Genomic DNA, 8650 nt, shown 5'->3' with positions numbered 1-8650 from the left:
CGACAGTTTACAGATACTCTGTAGGTCAACACAACAATTTAGTACAATATAAGTCTTAGTATTACGTGCTGTCGAATATAGTCAGAAATCAAGTGTGTTATTGATTTATCTGATTGATTGTTGACTAAAACTGTAGCCAGGTAAATCAGCAGACCCATTCAACTGTACAATCGCGGTCGTGAGACAAATAGAATTTTTTATCTTAAAACTAATAGAAAATGCAAAACCCAATTTGTATTTCAGACACGTAACGTTCCATGCGCCACGAGGTAGCTGGCAGTAAATTATATTGAAGTCAAACAATTATTTTAATAGAACATCTAAACTGTCTTTGACACGCGAAATGGTCTCTACACAAAAACTATCGTACCTTTTTCAGCCTTGAAATAATAATGGACACATTTTCGATAGTTTATGTCAGGTAAAAAATAATTGATGTTATGTGAGAAGAAATAATATTATATAATACTTGGAACTTACTTTCTTAACTTTTTAAGAACGAAAAAGACAAACTTTTCATGTATAAAATGTTATTGTTCAACAGTTGAATTATTTCAGTCAGCGCGTTCTGTTATTACTCATTAACTATTAAACTTAAAGAACATATTTTAAAACATAATATACAGATCGGTAAATTACTTCTTAATATTGTATACTTTTTACTTTTTATATGTTTTCTATATTTTTTATTAACAATATTATTTTATATTATTACTCATTTTGTCAATATTGAAACATTTTGTTATTAAATATCAAGATATTATAATTATGTATAGTCTTTTTTATAAACGTTGAACTCAAAACTACATTATACTCTAGAGTAAAAATGGGGTAAGTGGGCAACGCTCTGTTGTACAGTAGGTGTCGAGTGGGTCACTGCAAAGGATGTATTAAATTAGAATTCAATAATACATCATTGTAGACGAAAAATTATTCTGAGCGGAGACAGCACGTCAGTCAATATTGTCAAGTATATTTTATAATATTTGTCAGCCTATTGGATAATTATAGTTTATAGTAAATTTATATTATCATTAGGGACCTAGTAATTAACTTTACTTCAACTGTTAGGTCGATTTATATTTCACAGGAACATTGCATATATTTTTAAAAAAATATTTATTTTCATGGATTTAGTATGGGTCATACAACTTATAAGAAAACCTTTATAAAAATATCATGGCTTTGATATAAAAATTGAACACTTTATACATTTTAAGAATTTAAGATCGAACTACACTTCGTTAAAATTCTAACTACAAACGATCATTAAAAACTATTGTGCATTTACACTCAACTTAAATTCCAGTTATAACAACTAATGAGGTACCTTGTATTAAATTGTTAAGATTTTTAGCAAAATATTTTTATTCATCAATTATCACAGACAAAAAAAAAAACTAAAAATTAAATCAAAAATTTTTCATGACAATAAATAGCTCAGAAATAGTCAAAATATTTCAATGTTAATATAAACATTGAAATTTTGAATGAAAATGTCATGTATTCCCGATGATTTATTATCTACTACAGTAAAATACAAAGTTAGGTTAGTTCATACAAATTCCCGTTGTTCGGTTATTTTTTGAGCTTTGCAAAAATATTCAGAAAATTATTTTAAATTTTAAACTTTAACCTCTCGAAAATACTTTAAATTGTAAAATCAATTAATTTTGTTTCACTCGGAATCTAAAAATATAATGAGTACCTAACAACTAACAGTAATGAATTTTATTGTATAGGTTAGGTACCTTATTCCTAGAAGATGATATCATATTGTGATGTATTAATATATCATATTGTGTCATCAATTGTAATATATTTTTTTTTCAATTTTAGATGACTATATTTCACTGTACCAGGATCAGGGAATTATTTTTAGATTGTTTCAACGATCATAAGATTTATGTTTTTATACCTTATTGAATATTGTTTTAACAAAAACAAAAGTGTATGATGAATGAAATATTTTTTTTTATCGTGTGTGGATTAATTTTTTTTCATTCGCCCTAATAATTTCGTAATTTCGACTTTAATCCGAAAAAGCTTACCTACGCGAAACCTTAAAAGGATTTGGAGACTTATCACTTCAGTTTTAAATTATTTTGATTGAATTAGGACTTCTTGTAATATTGTTTTGTGAAAAACTCGTACATAATATTAAACTGCAATATTAGGTACTTAAATAATAAACTGCTGAGTGTAGTTATTTACTCGTGATAAAATAATGACATGATTAATTCCATCCACCAAGCGCGGGAATATCAATGATTAATAGTATAACCACGATAACAGAAGTTTTTTTTTTAATCAATTTATAAAAATTATTTATGTTACATTACCTATATATTATACATTATACATAAACTATTATACCATTAAGGCTGCAAACGATTAATTTTTATATAAACTACAGCAACTGTGTACACATTATATTACACAGATTTACACGGACTAGCTATATACAGATTGAGGGAAAATCAGACATGTCCATAATTATTATGTTCATGTAGGTACCTACTACCTGTATACATCATACAGCATAATATAATTACGTTTACAATAAAGCTCAGCGGAAACAATGAAAATCAAATAATGAATTAACATGTTGGTTTGAATTTTTTTAAATTACTAAAAAAATTAATGTGAGTTTAATATAAATGTTTCACCATCTGTAATAATATGTTCAAACAACTTCCATGGCATAATTGTTCACAAGTTTGAACATTTTTATAGGTATTGTGTTTTTTCATAATGAAGTCCGAACAGAAAATCACCAACAGCCTCTCACGTTTTACTTTTATGAATACCTAATACAAGGTATAGTATTTAAAATTATTTTTTAATTATGTACTTTAAATAGCTAAGGGCTTGTTAGTAAAGGACCAATCACTGTAAATTATGACAACAACAAGTGCCCAAAGTCCATAAATCTACAATAATATATAAATCTTCGGAATTACTAAAACGATTAAAAAAAAAAGGTGTATCATCAGAAAGCTACAATATCCCGAAAATCTATTAGGCTATATTTTATCTCTATAAGTGGCCTTAATTTTTTTTTTCAAATTTGTGAACTTTTTATATTAATATTAGAAACAATGATTATAATAAATAATAATACATTTTTTTTATTATAGGGTGGTTGCTATTGGTTACAAAAAATTAAATAGTTATTATGATTTAATATAACTATTTTAGACCAGTATTTTATATGACTGTGTTGAAACTCTTTAATGGATATTAAGAAGGAGTAAATCTACGAGAATTTGTCATAACATCAGTACGCCGATTATTAAATGACTAATTGAACACAAACTTTGAATCATATATAGAGTTGGTATTTTTAACAGACATTGAAGTACACGAAATCAGCTAGCTGATATATATAGGTGAAGTGAAGTTTGCATATTAAAAAAATATGTCTTTATTATTTGCGTGTTACTACTTTATTGTCAAACAACGTTTTTGGCTGATAAAACACTTCATCTATTTTATTTTAACTTTAGGTCTTAAAGGTAATACGATTATAATGCATTCGACTATGTTCTTACTTATGGTAATATAACATGGGAATGTTTTACCCATTAAAAAAAAAAAAAAACGCAGAGAATCCGATCAGAAATCGACGTCTGTTACTCCACCTCATCATATTATTTGTGTTGGTTTGGCGATGTTTTCTAGGCGTACTGCGAATGGCTTCGACGAAGTCGTAGTAACGATGACTGCGTTTTATATAAGACTTAGCCAGACGCTCCACCCTCGAGTAGCACTATCAGTCCTATTACGTTCGTTCGTTCATTTGTTATAGCTATCTCAATTTATTACTATATTAGGCGCAAATAAATGAGATTACAATCACGTGAGTGTACTATTTAAGGCACTATTGTCTTTTATAGTTATACCCAAAACAATGTTATGATGTATTCATCATTCACAATATAAAATTGTACCGATAGGTATGAATTATTGTAAAAATATTAATTCCAATTAATATTGATTTTGAAAAATATAGGGGTACCTGAAATACTCAGAATCCATCCACGATTGTAACTTACTCGAAATGTTATTACATGACCACCGAACTGTAAAATATACTTCAGCGTGTATATAAATTGTATAGTTTTAAAAATCGTCGACTCATTTTTCTCTCTGGAGCATGTTAAATATACGATATTACAATCTCTGATAAGACATCGCAAGATGTCTGCACCACATTGATGGCCATTAATGCATTTTTTACGTTTCCGTTTTCCATACGTAAATAATATAATATTATGTTAGCAAACATATTAACATGTACATTGTACATGATCCACACGCGTATTGAGGTAGCCGTTCACTAATCCGTTGTAAATATTATTGATAGAAATAAAAACAAAATTAAAATCGTATATGAGTATATGACCTTGTGCTGATGTGGCAAAATACATTGCCACATGGAAAACTTGAATGTAAATAAATAACAGTATATATAAATACATAAATGTATATATTATATATTATACATACAACTTAGTTATGACTTATAGAAATAGTACTAAGCGAATAACGATAAAGCCATCCAATGATAATATTATTTGATAGATATCGTTATTCTTGTAATTATTACTGTGTTATTCGTGAGACATAACACTGAATTGTATTTATTTAAGTTTGAATTTTTCTTACATCATGAAAAATAATGTATAGACTTATTGTATTGTTTGTATTAATACAAAATCTCCTATACAGCCGAATAGCAGAATGACTTCCATGTTCTGTCGGTGTTTTAGTTTTTTTTTTTATGATTATATTATATTTTCAGTGTTTTGGCATAAAAATAAATTATACTTGAAAATATGTGAGTATAATGTTATATTAAAATAGATAATGCTAATAATACCATAGGCTTAACTATAGGGGGTTCGGGGGTGCTTCATCTACAGAGAATTTTATTGTTTTAGACCCACTCAGATTATTTGAGTAAATCGTAAATATGTAAATTCTTCAGATACCTACCCACATAATATTGTCAATATTGCAAACTTTTTTTCGCAGGTTTTACAATTTGAAAAATACCTATTAATTTGTTTATACAATTATACATTTAACGTATTATAATCATATAAACGTATTTATCCAGTGATTCAGTATCAGATCTCAGCTTAAATATTTAAAAACAATACATTACAAACATATTCTAATAACAACATATTTTGAACATTAATACCTATACTAGTTTTTATTATTTTTATTATTTGGTAGGCGCTAATAGACGTTTTGAATACTTCACAGATTGTACGCCGATATCAAAATATGCCAATTGTTCATATACCTATTATGTATGAGCGTATTCATAATTTATTTTTTGTAAAATAACATTTGAATCTATTTTTAAATTTCCATTATTGTGTGGAGAAATATAATATAAGTGTATTATGTTACAGATGCGATTATAATTAAATTCATAAATAATACGCTATTAACTGAAAAAAAAATTAGAAATGTTAAAATAGGTCTCTTCGTGTTTTATATACCTATTTCTTGCTATCTACAGACTACAGTTCTACCTAATAATCATAATATTATACAATTGCTGTGTAATAACTAATTTTTTTTCGTGTTATCGACGACGCTGCCGGAACTGCTTGTGTATTACGTCAACAAAGTGTAATAACTTCTGTGTGAGGTGCTCTGTACTCTGTAGTCTGTAGTCTGCACTCATACATAATTTAACTATATATATATATATATATATATATGTATAAAAAATGTTGAGTCTTCAGTCCCTTTAACTCAAAGGCCTATTATGTCAATTAACTGTTAGTGCTTTAGCGTTTCAAGCAGTTATTATAATTATAATATAATGTATAAATGTACATTTTATTACTTTTTACTTTAATTTTAATAATTAAAAACAAAGAAGTTAAAGGTAGGTACCATAAACTGATATTTTTTACATATTCCACTAATTTAAACCAAAGTTTGTCGACGACAATAACAATTCGATTATAGCTTTAATATTATTTTACCAAATTTTATAATATTTGCTTGTAATACTATTTTATAAAATATTTTTTATGTGATGTCGCCTTAATGTTTTTTAGTTAAATTTTATTTCTGGATATTCCATATTTAAATTATCAATAAGTAGTAAGTCGTTAAGATTACTTTCAAAATTGTTGAAAAGTTTGATATAAACTAAAATAATATATTAAACATTTCGATATGTTCAAATTCTGATTATTTGTTGAATCGTTAAAGTAATTTTGACCACTTATAAAAACGAAAGTACTGCTGTGAAGAATTGAAAAGTAAATATTTAACTCAAATATGTTCTTGACAGGTGTCCAATCTACCTATAACAAACTAAAGTTTGACTCATCGATACAATATATTATATATATTATAAACTATTGTACAAACATAAGTACAAAAGAATAAAAAAAATTCATTAATATTGTATTATGATAATAGTGGATAACATGAATTTTCTACTATCCAGTTTGAAGGACTAAACCAACATTTCCAAATGCGTAGTTATATACTGTAATTTCGAATAGTGAATAATTAATATTTAATACGTTTTGAAATGTTATAGTCTGTATTAAAAAAAAATAATAATTCAAAACTAAAATAATATTTCTGTGTGACACGATCGTTAGCGTTACCAAGTCTGTTTACTCCTTTCTGCTTTCACGAAATAACGACAGTATAATAATATTGAAAAAACAAAAACGTATAGCGTTACATTATTATGTTAGTCTTACATATATAGCTATTGAAATAAATTGTCAGTTATACTTAAGTCAGGGTATTAAAAACATTCGACTACAGTGGTGGGTTTTGACCCTAATTTTCGATATCATAGGTACGAAAACGAATCGCTCTACAAGATCTCAAAATTTTAAATCATTAGTACCTAGTATAGGTTTACGTTGATAGTTACTTGACATATTGTAAATTGTATTTGAACTATGCTGTTTCTCATTTAAATTGTATAACTTATTGGTACCTAGCAAAGTGCAAACTGTGTATCTCATGTCCAACCCATGCATTTAACGTATCTAAGTTTTTATAAAATATCAATAATAATATATCATTATATCAGCTATTTCTATAAAAATTTGGACTATCACAATAATATTAATATATTATACGTCAATAATAATAATAGGTATAGCTGTTATATATTTATTATTAGACGGAATAACTTATTATTGTTAATAAAATAATCATAATTTACATTATCAACTTTCCACACTTGGTACGAATTCCAAATTTGTTTTTCCGTTGATGCTAAATGCAATCGATCATGAACAGAAAAACCCGTCTGGGCCATAATACAGCCATTGCAGTGCAACCCTCCGCGGAGGGAACCAAGCTGTCCCTCTGAATACATTATACGAGTACATCATTAATTATCAATATCGCACTCTTTTTAACACTCTGTACACATTCGACCATGTTTATTGTTTTCCGTGTTATACTTCATACATTATATAATAAGTATTGTATATAGAAACCGTTTCGGACGGTCAAGGATGCGCGCGAACGTCGCAAATATGAAGGTGGTACTCGTGGGACCGCGCGTACTCGACCACTGTTATTACGACCACCGCATAGAATTGGGTCATAATAAATATGCGTTTTCCTCGTATGCACACTTGTGCGCACACACGCAAGATATAATATTATTATTATTATTTTTAGTGTAAAATATATTATTATAGCCAATGATCGCCTGACCGGACGACATGATATTATTATTCATGATATACGTATAATATGTCATTATTATACGAGATATACCTATTATAATCGAACGCCTATGCAGTATTGCAGTATATTACAGGTACTCATTATACTCGTATTATGATGTGATAGATATCGACGATATCATATCGAGTATTTCATTCGCACGCACACACACACTCACACAAACACTTATTATGCATCTTTGTGCCAAACGGTGCGTGAACGATAGCCAACGACCAATAGGTATAATATGGGTATACCAGGGTACGTGTACAGGAGAGCCCGGTTCGCACGTGTAATACTCTCTGTACGTACGTCATTATATAGGTAGGTATGCACTATTATGCTGTACAATATTGCACAACTTTCGAGCTCGCCTCCGTGACCGCGACCATAATAAAATTATTATTATTTTCACCTGCGTGCGCTAATACCATGCGACGTTAACACGCAGTTTTCGCGAATCCCGGTATTATCGCGAGTATTGATTACGAGCGAACAGTGTCTCTGTCGCCGAACCGAATCTTCAACGCGATTTTTAGTATCATATTATAAGTTATTACCTGTTACCTGCAAGCTCCCGGTCACATGTTATTATTATTATTATTGTTATTATTTATTTTTAGTTTTTCATTTTTTGTCTGGACCGACCCTCCACAAAAATGTTCAAGATTAGTGTGCACGTTTTTCATCTCCCCAAAATATAATCATAAAATAAAAATAAAAATACTTCGAGTTAGGTACTTGTGCTCTGATTGCTCGGAAAAGTGGAGAATTATTGTCACGTATAATTTATTCACACAAAGACAGCAGTAGTTGATAACTTTTTCGCATTCGTACACTGCGCCGAATGGTTAATTATTGCAAGTCTAACGTTTTATCATAAACGGCACTCGCACGCTCTGATAGA

Source organism: Myzus persicae, unplaced genomic scaffold (genome assembly GCF_001856785.1).
Source record: "Myzus persicae strain clone G006 unplaced genomic scaffold, MPER_G0061.0, whole genome shotgun sequence".
NCBI lineage: Eukaryota > Metazoa > Arthropoda > Insecta > Hemiptera > Aphididae > Myzus > Myzus persicae.
The sequence above is the reverse complement of the archived record's forward strand: the minus strand, read 5'-3'. Positions refer to the sequence as shown.